This window comes from Saccopteryx leptura, chromosome 11, assembly GCF_036850995.1.
Source record: "Saccopteryx leptura isolate mSacLep1 chromosome 11, mSacLep1_pri_phased_curated, whole genome shotgun sequence".
In the NCBI taxonomy this organism is placed as follows: domain Eukaryota; kingdom Metazoa; phylum Chordata; class Mammalia; order Chiroptera; family Emballonuridae; genus Saccopteryx; species Saccopteryx leptura.
Window position 1 is genome coordinate 48,978,024 of NC_089513.1, and position 11,816 is coordinate 48,989,839.

General features: G+C 38.2%; 1 pseudogene; it reads left to right on the plus strand.

Annotated features, from left to right (window-relative positions):
• Positions 1 to 507: 507 nt before the first annotated feature.
• Positions 508 to 2,808, plus strand: LOC136383051 (nucleolar transcription factor 1 pseudogene; annotated as a pseudogene).
• The last annotated feature ends 9,008 nt before the right edge of the window (positions 2,809 to 11,816 follow it).

Here is an 11,816-nt window from a genome sequence, read left to right on the forward strand (position 1 = left end):
TAAAATTATCTAAGACAAAGACAAGGAAAGGTGAAATAAAAGCCTATTAAAATATTTTAAATAATTTTCAGAAGACATAGAATGGGAGGAGGAGTTATAAAAAGGTTAGTGAGTCCAGGAAGTTAAAAACTCAGTGTTTGTCAAGGATTTCCAGTGAAAATCAAGTTCTCAGACACCCTGAAAAAAACAGGTGAAGAAAAAAAACTCTGTAAAGTAATAGACTTGGTTGACAACTCTTACCCAAAAAATGAGACTTTCATCCTAGGGAGCAAGGCAATTATGTCTCTCGCATCCATAAAAAAAAAATAAAATAGAATAGAATTAATTCTTTGTAGAAATTAAATCAGTAAGTCTCTTAGAACTGGGAAATCAGGCCCCAGCGTCAGCTGCAGCGGAGCTGTGGCTCAGCTCTTATGCCCGCTGCACCCCTGGGTGCCCCTGGTCTGCGCTCCCATTCACAAGCCCGGGTGAGGTGGCTTTGAACCCCGTTGCCTGGCTAGTGTGACCTAGGAGGTGGCTGGACGGCTGGAGAATGAACGGAGAAGCTGACTACCCCACAGACCTGGAAATGGCAGCCCCCAAAGGCCAAACTGCTGGTCCCAGGAAGACATGCTGACTTTGCTAGAATGCATGAAGAACAACTTACCGTCTAATGACAGCTCCAAGTTCAAAACCACTGAGTCACATATGGACTGGGAAAAAGTAGCATTTAAAGACTTTTCTGGAGACATGTGCAAACTCAAATGGGTAGAGATTTCTAATGAGGTGAGAAAGTTCCGTACATTGACAGAATTGATCCTTGATGCTCAGGAACATGTTAAAAATCCTTACAAAGGCAAAAAAACTTAAGAAACACCCGGACTTCCCAAAGAAGCCCCTGACCCCTTATTTCTGCTTCTTCATGGAGAAGCGGGCCAAATACGCGAAACTTCACCCTGAGATGAGCAACCTGGGCCTGACCAAGATTCTGTCCAAGAAATACAAGGACCTGCCTGAAAAGAAGAAGATGAAATATGTTCGGGACTTCTAGAGGGAGAAACAGGAGTTCGAGCGAAACCTGGCCCGATTCAGGGAGGATCATCCTGACTTAATCCAGAATGCCAAGAAGTCGGACATCCCTGAGAAGCCCCAAACCCCCCAGCAGCTGTGGTACACCCATGAGAAGAAGGTGTATCTCAAAGTTTGGCCAGATGCCACTACGTAGGAGGTGAAGAACTCCCTGGGGAAGCAGTGGTCTCAGCTCTCAGACAAAAAGAGGCTGAAATGGATTCATAAGGCCCTGGAGCAGCGGAAGGAGTATGAGGAGATTATGCATGACTATATCCAGAAGCACCCTGAGCTGAACATCAGTGAGGAGGGCATCACCAAGTCCACCCTCACCAAGGCTGAACGCCAGCTTAAGGACAAGTTTGATGGGCGACCCACCAAGCCACCTCCGAACAGCTACTCGCTGTACTGTGCAGAGCTGATGGCCAACATGAAGGACGTGCCCAGCACAGAGCGCATGGTGCTATGCAGCCAGCAGTGGAAATTGCTCTCCCAGAAGGAGAAGGATGCTTACCACAAGAAGTGTGGTCAGAAAAAGAAAGATTATGAGGTGGAACTGCTCGGTTTTCTAGAGAACCTGCTTGAGGAGGAGCAGCAGCGGGTCTTGGGGGAAGAAAAGATGTTGAACATCAACAAAAAACAAACCACCAATCCAGCCTCTAAGAAGCCCTCCCAGGAAGGGGGCAAGGGCAGCTCAGAGAAGCCCAAGAGGCCGGTATCAGCCATGTTCATCTTCTCTGAGGAGAAGCGGCGGCAGCTGCAGGAGGAACGGCCAGAGCTCTCAGAAAGTGAGCTGACCCGCCTGCTGGCCCGCATGTGGAATGACTTATCAGAGAAGAAGGCCAAGTACAAGGCCCGGGAAGCTGCACTGAAGGCCCAGTCAGAGAGGAAGCCTGGTGCGGAGCGCGAGGAATGAAGCAAACTGCCCGAATCACCCAAGAGAGCAGAGGAGATCTGGCAACAGAGCATCATTGGTGACTACCTGGCCCACTTCAAGAATGATCACGTGAAGGCCTTGAAAGCCATGAAGATGACCTGGAACAACATGGAATAGAAGGAGAAACTGATGTGGATTAAGAAGGCAGCTGAAGACCAAAAGCGATATGAAAGAGAACTGAGCAAGATGCGGGCACCCCCAGCTTCTGCAAACTCATCCAAGAAGATGAAGTTCCAGGGAGAACCCAAGGAGCCTCCCATGAACGGTTACCAGAAGTTCTCCCAGGAGCTGCTGTCCAATGGGGAGCTGAACCACCTGCCCCTGAAAGAGCACATGGTGGAGATAGGCAGCCACTGGCAGCGCATCTTGCAGAGCCAGAAAGATCACTACAAAAAGCTGGCTGAAGAGCAGCAGAAGCAGTACAAAGTACACCTGGACCTCTGGGTCAAGAGTCTGTCTCCTCAAGACTGCGCAGCATATAAAGAGTCTATCTTCAATAAACATAAGAGCATGACCAAGCTGCGAGGCCCAAACCCCAAGTCCAGCCAGACTACCCTGCAGTCCAAATCCGAGTCTGAGGAGGATGAGGATGAAGATGAGGATGAAGAGGAAGAAGATAATGAGAATGGGGACTCCTCTGAGGATGGTGGGGACTCCTCCGAGTCCAGTAGTGAAGATGAGAGCGAGGATGGGGATGAGAATGAGGAGGATGAGAAGGATGAGGATGACGACGAGGATGATGATGAAGATGAAGACAACGAGTCTGAGGGAGCAGCTCCAGCTCTTCCTCCTCGGGAGACTCCTCGGACTCTGACTCCAACTGAGGCTCAGCCCCACCTGGGGCTCCCCTCTTCAAATGACCCACCTTTGTTTCTCCCCCTTGTTCTGTCCTCTAGCCCCTGGCCTCCTCCACTTTCTTTCTTCCTTTCTTTTTAAACAAAATACAGTGGGGGGAGAGGCTGGAGGAGCCCAGGCCAGGACTCTGCATTTTATTTTTTTTTAATTTAGAAAAAAAACAACAACAACTGGGAAATCAGATTTATTGGAGTAAAAATGAACTGTAAACTAGAGAATTTAATATGAGGTTACCTGATTAGGTTCAATGGTAATCTGGTGGCTCACTGATAAATGTCCAGTTTCTACTAAGTCCCAGAAGCAAGTAGCCAAAAGCTGTTTCTCAAGAGGAAGGTAGGTATTGTGGTAATGGCAGGGATTTGTTTCAAAATTCTATCTTTACTGTGATTCGCCTACAGGAGCCTGCCAAAGTCTCCAAATATGATCTCTATGTGCCACTGACACTTTGAGGGAAGAAAAAACAATGATACTTGAGAAATTTGAAGTATTTGGTACAGTTAGAGCAGACATTAAACACAATCCAATTCTTAGATTAGAACATATCTTTACACTAAAGGCCTATTTAGCTCACTTCCCATTACCTGATACATGATATCCAACTTTCAACAATAATTACAAGACATGCAAAAGGTAAGAAAAAACCAAAGGTTGAAGAGGCAAATTATGCATCAGAACTAGTCTCAGATATGACATAAATTTATCAGGCAGGAACTTAATTATGAAGCATATATTATGGGCTTTAATGAAAAAGTAGCTTATCATACCAGAACAGATGGATATTATAAGCAGAAAGAGAGAAACTAAGAATCAAAAGGAAATATTAAAAATTAAAATAATAAAACATAGCAATAGAAATAAAGAATACTTTCATAGGACTCATTTGGTAAACTGGACATGGTTAAGGAAAGAATCAGTGAGCTGAAAGATAGGTCAATAGAAACTTCCCAAAGCAAAATGCAACAAGAGAAAAAATGAAAATAAACAGAAAAAGTCCAAGAAATGTTAAACAACTTCAAAAGATTTAGCACATACATCATTGGAATATCAGGAGAACAAGAGGGTACAGAATAAAAAACAAATTGGAGGTATAATGGCTGAGAAATTTGAAAAATTAGTGTAAACACCAAATTACTCATTCAGGAAAGACAGAGAACACCAAGCAGGGTAAAAAGAGGAGAGGGGGAGAAAGGAGGGGAGAGTGAGAAAGGGAAGGAAGAAGAGAGAAGAAGGAAAGTAAAAAGGAAAAAAGGAAGGAAAGAAGGAAGAAAAGAAGGAAGAAGGAAGGAAGGAAGGAAGGAAGGAAGGGAGGGAGGGAGGGAGGGAGGGAGGAAGGAAGGAAGGAAGGAAGGAAGGAAGAAGGAAGGAAGGAAGGAAGGAAGGAAGGAAGGAAGGGAGGGAGGAAGGAAAAGGTAAGCAAAGAAAAGGAAAAGAAAGGGAGATACATCTTGATATATCATATTCAAACTGCAGAAAATGGAAAAAAAAGAGAACATATTGAAAGAAGCAAAACAAGCTAATAAGACCCTTAAGTAGGCCCTGATCAGTTGGCTCAGTGGTAGAGCATCACCTTGGCATGTGGCTGTCCCAGGTTCAATTCCGGTCAGGGCACACAGGAGAAGCACCTATTTGCTTCTCTACCCCTTCCCCTTCTCTCTCTCTCTTTTCCTCCTGCAGCCATGGTTCTATTGGCTCCAGTGAATTGACTTCAGATGCTGAGCATGGCTCCATGGCTTCTGACTCAGACCCTAAAAAAAAAAAAAAAAAAAAAGGCTCCAGCTGCAATAGAGCAATGACCTCTCAGATAGGCAGACATCATTCCCTAGTGGACTTGTCAGGTGGATTCCGGTTGAGGCACATACAAGACTGTCTTTCTGCCTCCCTTCCTCTCCTAAAAATAATAATAATAAAAAAAAACAACCAAAAAATTCCTTAATTTATAAAGGAATAAAAATAAGAACACAGAAGACTTTTTATTAGAAGCCATGCAAGTGACTGGAGTATTTCTACTCCTTATGCAGTAGTGGGGTTCAGCCTATTCGCACCAGTTCGGCAGAACCGATTCTTAATTTTTTATTGAGTTCAATGAACTGTTTGTCAAAATGGCACTTTTTTGTTTGTTTTGTTTTTTATTAATTTTAATGAGGTGACATAGATCGATCAGGGTACATAGGTTCAGGGAAAACATCTCCAGGTTATTTTGACATTTGATTATGTTGCATTCCCATCACTGAAAATCAAATTGTCTTCTGTCACCTTTTATCTGGTTTTCTTTGTGCCCCTCCCCTCCTCCTACTCCCTTCCTCTCCTTCCTCCCCGTACCCCCCCTGTAACCCCCACACACTTGTCCATCTCCCTGAGTCTCATTTTTATGTCCCACCTATGTATGGAATCTTATATTTCTTAGTTTTTTCTGATTTACTTACTTCACTTAGTATAATGTTATCAAGGTCCATCCATGTTGTTGTAAATGATCCGATGTCATCTTTTCTTATGGCTGAGTAGTATTCCATAGTGTATATGTACCACACATTCTTTATCCGATCATCTATTGAAGGGCTTTTTGGTTGTTTCCATGTCTTGGCCACTGTGAACAATGCTGCAATGAACATGGGGCTGCATGTGCCTTTATGTACAAGTGTTTTTGAATTTGGGGTATATACACAGTAGAGGGGTTGCTGAGTCATATGGTAGTTCTGTTTTTAATTTTTTGAGGTACCACCATACTTTTTTCCAAAATGGTTGTACTACTTTACATTCCCACCAACAGTGGATGAGGTTTCCTTTTTCTCCACAGCCTCTCCAGCATTTGTTATTACCTGTCTTGTTGATGATAGCTAATCTAACAGGTGTGAGGTTGTATCTCGTAATTTTTTTTAATTTTTTAATTTTAATGGGGTGACATTGATAAATCAGGGTACATATATTCAGAGAAAACATCTCTAGGTTATTTTGACATTTGATTATGCTGCATTCCCATCACCCAAAGTCCAATTGTCTTCCGTCACCTTCTAACTGGTTTTCTTTGTGTCCCTCCCCTCCCCCAACCCCCTCCCTCTCCTTCCCTCCACCCGTAACCCCCACACTCTTGTTCATGTCTCTGAGTCTCATTTTTATGTTCCACCTATGTATGGAATCATTGTAATTTTGATTTGTATTTCTCTAATAGCTAATGAAGATGGGCATCTTTTCATATATCTGTTGGCCATTTATATTTCCTCCTGGGAGAAGTGACTGTTCATGTCCTCTTCCCATTTTTTTATTGGATTGTTTGCTTGTTTGTTATTGAGTTTTATGAGTTCTTTGTATATTTTGGATATTAGGCCCTTATCTGTATTGTTGTTTAAAAATATCATCTACCATTTAGTTGGCTGTCTTTTTGTTTTGTTTTGTTGTCAGTTTCTCTTGCTGTGCAAAAGCTTCTTAGTCTGATGTAGTCCCATTCATTTATTTTTGCCTTCACCTCCCTTGTCTTTGGAGTCAAATTCATAAAGTGCTCTTTACAATCAAGGTCCATGAGTTTAGCACCTATGTTTAATTCTATGTAATTTATTGTTTCAGGTCTTATATTTAGGTTTCTGACCATTTCTAATTAATTTTAGTACAGGGGGACAAACTGTAGTAGTGTTTCATTCTTTTGCATGTGGCTTTCCAGTTTTCCCAGCACCATTTGTTAAAGAGGCTTTCTTTTCTCCACTGTGTGTTGTTGGCCCTTTATCAAAAATTATTTGACCATATATATGTGGTTTTATTTCTGGGCTTTCTATTCTCTTCTATTTGTCTGAGTGTTTATTTTTCTGCCAATACCATGCTGTTTTCATTGTCGTGGCTCTATAATATAATTTGAAGTTAGGTATTGTAATGCCCCCAGCTTTGTTCTTTTTCATTAGGATTGCTCTGGCTTTGGGTTTTTTTATAGTTCCATATAAACCTAATGATTTTTTGTTCTATTTCTTTAAAAAATTGAAATTTTGATGGGAATTGCACTAAATTTGCATATCATTTTGGGTAATATAGTCATTTTGACTATATTTATTCTCCTATTCAAGAACAAGGAATATGTTTCCATTTCATTGTATCTTTTTTTATTTCCCTTAACAATGCTTTGTAATTTTTATTATATAGGTTCTTTACATTCTTTGTTATGTTTATTCATAGGTATTTTATTTTTTTTGTTACAACCATGAAAAGGATTATTTTTTTGAGTTTGTTTTCTGATGTTTCATTGTTGGCATATAGGAAGGCAATGGACTTTGTATATTAATTTTGTATCCTTCAACCTTACTGTATTGGTTTATTGTTTCTAGTAGTCTTTTTGTGTAGTCTGGTGCTTTCGATGTATAGGATCATATTATCTGCAAAAAGTGAAACCTTTACTTCCTCTTTCCCGATATGAATATCTTTTATTTCTCCCTCTTGTCTGATTGCTCTGGCTAGAACTTCCAGAACTAAATTGAATAAGAGTGGACAATCTTGTCTTGATTCTGATTTTCAGGGAAAAGTCCTCAGTTTTATGCCATTTAATATGCTGTTAGCTGAAGGTTTATCATAGATGGCCTTTATTATGTTGAGATATTTTTCTTCTATACCCATTTTGTTGAGTGTTTTAAACATAAAATGGGGTTAAATTTTATCAAATGCCTTTTTTGCATCTATTTTTTTTAAAGATTTTATTTATTCATTTGAGAGAGCAGAGAGAGAGAGAGAGAAAGAGAAAGAGAAAGAGAGAGAGAAAGGAGACACAAGGTGGGAGGAGCAGGAAGCATCAACTCCCATATGTGCCTTGACCAGGCAAGCCCAGGGTTTTGAACCGGCAACCTTAGCATTCCAGGTCGACGTTTTATCCACTGCGCCACCATAGGTCAGGCACCTTTTCTGCATCTATTAATAGCGTCATATGTTTATTGTTTTTTGTTTTGTTGATATGGTGTATTACGTTAACTGTTTTACATATGTTGAACTATTCTTGTGAATCTGGGATGAATCCCACTTGATCATGATGAATTATTTTTTAATGTGTTATTGTATTCGATTTGCTAGTATTTTGTTTAATATTTTAGCATCTGTATTTATTAGAGATATTGGTCTCTAGTTTTCTTTTTTTGTATTGTTTTTCCCAGGTTTTGGTATGAGGGTTATGTTGGCCTCATACAATGTGTTTGGAAGTATTGTTTCTTCTTCAATTTTTTAGAAGACTGAGTAGAATAGGAATGAAGTCTTCTTTGAATGTTTGATAGAATTCACTAGTATAGCAGTCCGGCCCTGGACTTTTATTTTTGGTTTTAATAGTTGTTTCTATTTCCTTCTGTTTATGGGTCTGTTTAGGCTCTCTGCTTCTTCATGGCTCAGTCTGGGAAGATTGTATTTTTCTAGAAATTTATCCATTTCTTCTAGATTGTTAAATTTGGTGGCATATAGTTTTTCATAGTATTCTACAATAGTTCTTTATATATCTATGATATCTGTCGTGATTTCTCCTCTTTCATTTTGTATTTTGTTTATATGAGTTCTTTCTCTTTTCTCTCGTCTTGCCACGGGTTTGTCAATTTTGTTGATCTTTTCAAAGTACCAGCTCCTTGTTTTATTAATTTTTCTATAGTTTTTCTGTTCTCTATTTCATTTATTTTTGCTCTGATTTTTATTATTTTCTTTCTTCTGCTGGTTTTGAGTTGTCTTTGTTCTTCTTTTTCTAGTTCCTTAAGATGTAAAGTTAAGTGGTTTACTTGGGTTCTTTCTTGTTTGTTTCTATAGGCCTTTAGTGATATGAACATCCCCCTTATCACTGCATTTGCTGCATCCCAGAGATTCTAATATGTCGTACTGTTATTTTCATTTGTCTGTATGTATCTTTTTATCTCTACTTTTATTTCTTCTTTGATCCACTCATTTTTTAAAAGTATGTTATTAAGTTTCCACATTTTTGTGGGTTTGGTTACCTCTTTTTTCTAGTTGAATTCTAGTTTTAAGGCTTTATGATCAAAGAATATGCTTGGTATAATTTCAATCTTTCTGAATTTGTTGATGTTACTTTTGTCACTCAACATATGGTCAATTCTTGAATGTTCCATGTACACTAGGGAAAAATGTATACTCTGGCACTTTGGGATGAAATGTCCTGTAGATGTCTATCATGCCCAATTGTTCTAGTGTTTCATTTAAGGCCAATATTTCTTTATTAACTTTCTGTTTGATTGAATGATCTAGAACCATCAGCGGTGTATTGAGGTCTCCAAGTATGATTGTATTTTTGTCATTATTTTTTTTTAGGTCAGTCAGTAGCTTTCTTATATATTTTGATGCTCTTTGGTTTGGTGCATATATATTAAGAAGTGTTATGTATTTTTGATTCAATGTCCCCTTTATCATTATATAATGACTGTTTTTGTCTCTGAATGACTTTGCTGTCTTGTAGTCAGCATTGTTAGATATGAGTATTGCTACACCCGTTTTTTGGGGGATGTTATTTGCTTGGAGTATTGTTTTTCAACCTACAGTTTGAATTTGTTTTTATCCTTGTAGCTTAGATGTGTTTTTTGCAGGCAGCATACAGTTGGATTTTCTTTAATCCGTTCTGCAACTCTGTGTCTTTTTATTGGTGAGTTCAATCCATTTACATTTAGTGTAATTATTGACACTTGAAGGTTTCCTATTGCCATTTTATATATTGCTTTCTGATAGTTTTGTATCTTGTTTAGTTCTTCTCTTTTGTTTTTTTAACATTTGTTTTTGTTTGGTTATAATTCATACTTCTTTCCTCTGTTATTTCTTTTTGCAAGCCATGTGCTTCTGTGGTGGTTTTTTCAGGGGTGGTAACCATTAAGTAATGGAAAGGATACATATTTATTGTAATACATTATTTCATGAGTACTTATGCACTCCATCCTCCTTTGCTACTGTTAATCTTTGTCTTCTCTTCTCTTTTATTTTTGTTGTCACAGATTAGTGTTGTTTTTATTGTGATCTTAATGAAGCTTTTACTTTTAGTTTAGTTTAGTTTTGTTTTGTTCTTTGTATCTGGTTGGAAAGCCCCCTTTAGTATTTCCTGAAGTGGGTGTTTGCTGGTGATAAATTTCCTCATCTTTTCTGTATCTGTGAATGTTTTTACTTCTTCTTCATATTTGAAGGATAGCTTTGATGGGTATAGTATTCTTGGCTGGAAGTTCCTCTTTTTCAAAACTTTAAATATTGGGGTCCACTCTCTTCTAGCTTGTAGAGTTTATGCTCTGAAATCTGTTCATAATCTAATGAACTTCCTTTATATGTTGTACTCTTCCTTTCCCTGGCTGCCTTGAGAACTTTTTCTTTGTCATATGTTTGTGCCAATTTCCTTATACTGTGCCTTGGAGTAGGTTTGTTAGGGTTAAGATAACTCAGTGTTCTATTGGCTTCTTCAATTCAAGGCTTTATTTCTTTCCACAGGCTTGGGAAGTTCTTGTCTATTATTTGTTTGAATATGTTCTCCATTCCATTTTCTCTTTCTTCTCCTTCTGATATGCCCATTATTTTTATGTTGCTTTTTTTGATGGAGTCAGACAATTTCTGTAGGGCTTTCTCATTTTTTTTTTAGTTTGTGATTCTCTTTCCTCTACTCTCTGTAGTGCCTCTAATTGCCTGTCTTCTATGTCACTAATTTTCTCCTCTATCTGGCCTGTTCTATTAGCTGAGCTTGTTACCTCATTTTTCAGTTCATGAACTGAGTTTTTCACCTCTGTTTGATTCACTTTCATAGTTTTAATTTTCTTAGTTATGTATTTTTTTTTTTGTTCTTTGAATTCTTTTTTGAACTCCCTAAATTGCCTTTCTGTGCTTTCTTGTATATCCCTGAGTGTTTTTAGGACTTCAATTTTTAAATCTCTGTCATTTAACCTTAAAGTTTCCAAGCTATTAAAATTTTTTCTATAGATTTTTCCTCATCTCTTTGAGCTATATCTCTTTCTTTTGTATTTATGATATTTGATTTCTTTTTCCTTAATGGCATTTGAAAGTGGTATTTTAATAACACTAATAGGAGTTGATATATAAAAAAAGCTTTTTTGAGAAAATACAGTGAAAAACTGATAATTCTATTGTGCTAAGTGGAACAAATACTACATAGAAAAGAGGGCCTGAGTTTGGGGGAAGTGACAGGGAGGCATAAAATGAGGTAAGAACCAATAAATGCTATATGGAAAAAATTTGGATCAAGAATAAAATAATTTTTTATAAATGATGATCAAATGAGATAAATAGTGAAAGAGAAAGGAAAAAAAAGAAAAGAAAAAAGAAAAAATACAGTGAAAAATGAATTCTATTTTATTAAGTGGAACAAAAACTATATAGAATGGAGAGCCGGAGTTGGGGAAAATGCTAACAAGGGAAAAGTGAAGTAAAAAGCACACAAAGTGCCACAAAAAATAAATTTGAATCCAGAATAAAATATATATAATTTGTTTGTAAATGAGGTTCGAATGAGAGAAAAAGTGAGAGAGTAAAGAAGAAACAAAATGAGGAGGTAAAGAGAGAGTTAAGATTTTTGGAATGTAACTCTCATAGAAAAAAAAGAATGAAAAATGTAACAGCTATGGTTACTGAAGTTCAAAATGAAAATAGAAAAATAAAACAGAAAAAGGATAAAATTTCCAAGGAGGAAAAAAAAACAAACAGATAAAAAATAAAAGAAAAAAATGGAAAACGTTATAAAGACTGTGGATTTTTCCTGGTTTTGAGAGATTATCTTTTTCCTTTTTCTTTCTTCTCTCTCTTTTTGGCTGGTGGCGTTGTACCCCAGGTTCTGCCCCTGTGGCTCTCTTAGGCAGAGATTTACAGTTAATGTTTTGCTATGGTGATGATATAACCTAGTCCTCAGTCCCATTGGTAGGTGGGGCTTGTTAGTGTTTGTAGGTTCCGACAATGAGAGAGTTTATTTTCCTTGAGCTTCTCCCCAAATCTCTCTTCCTTGAACCAACAGCCTGGGGACCCAGCTGTGAAGTTGCCCCAGCCA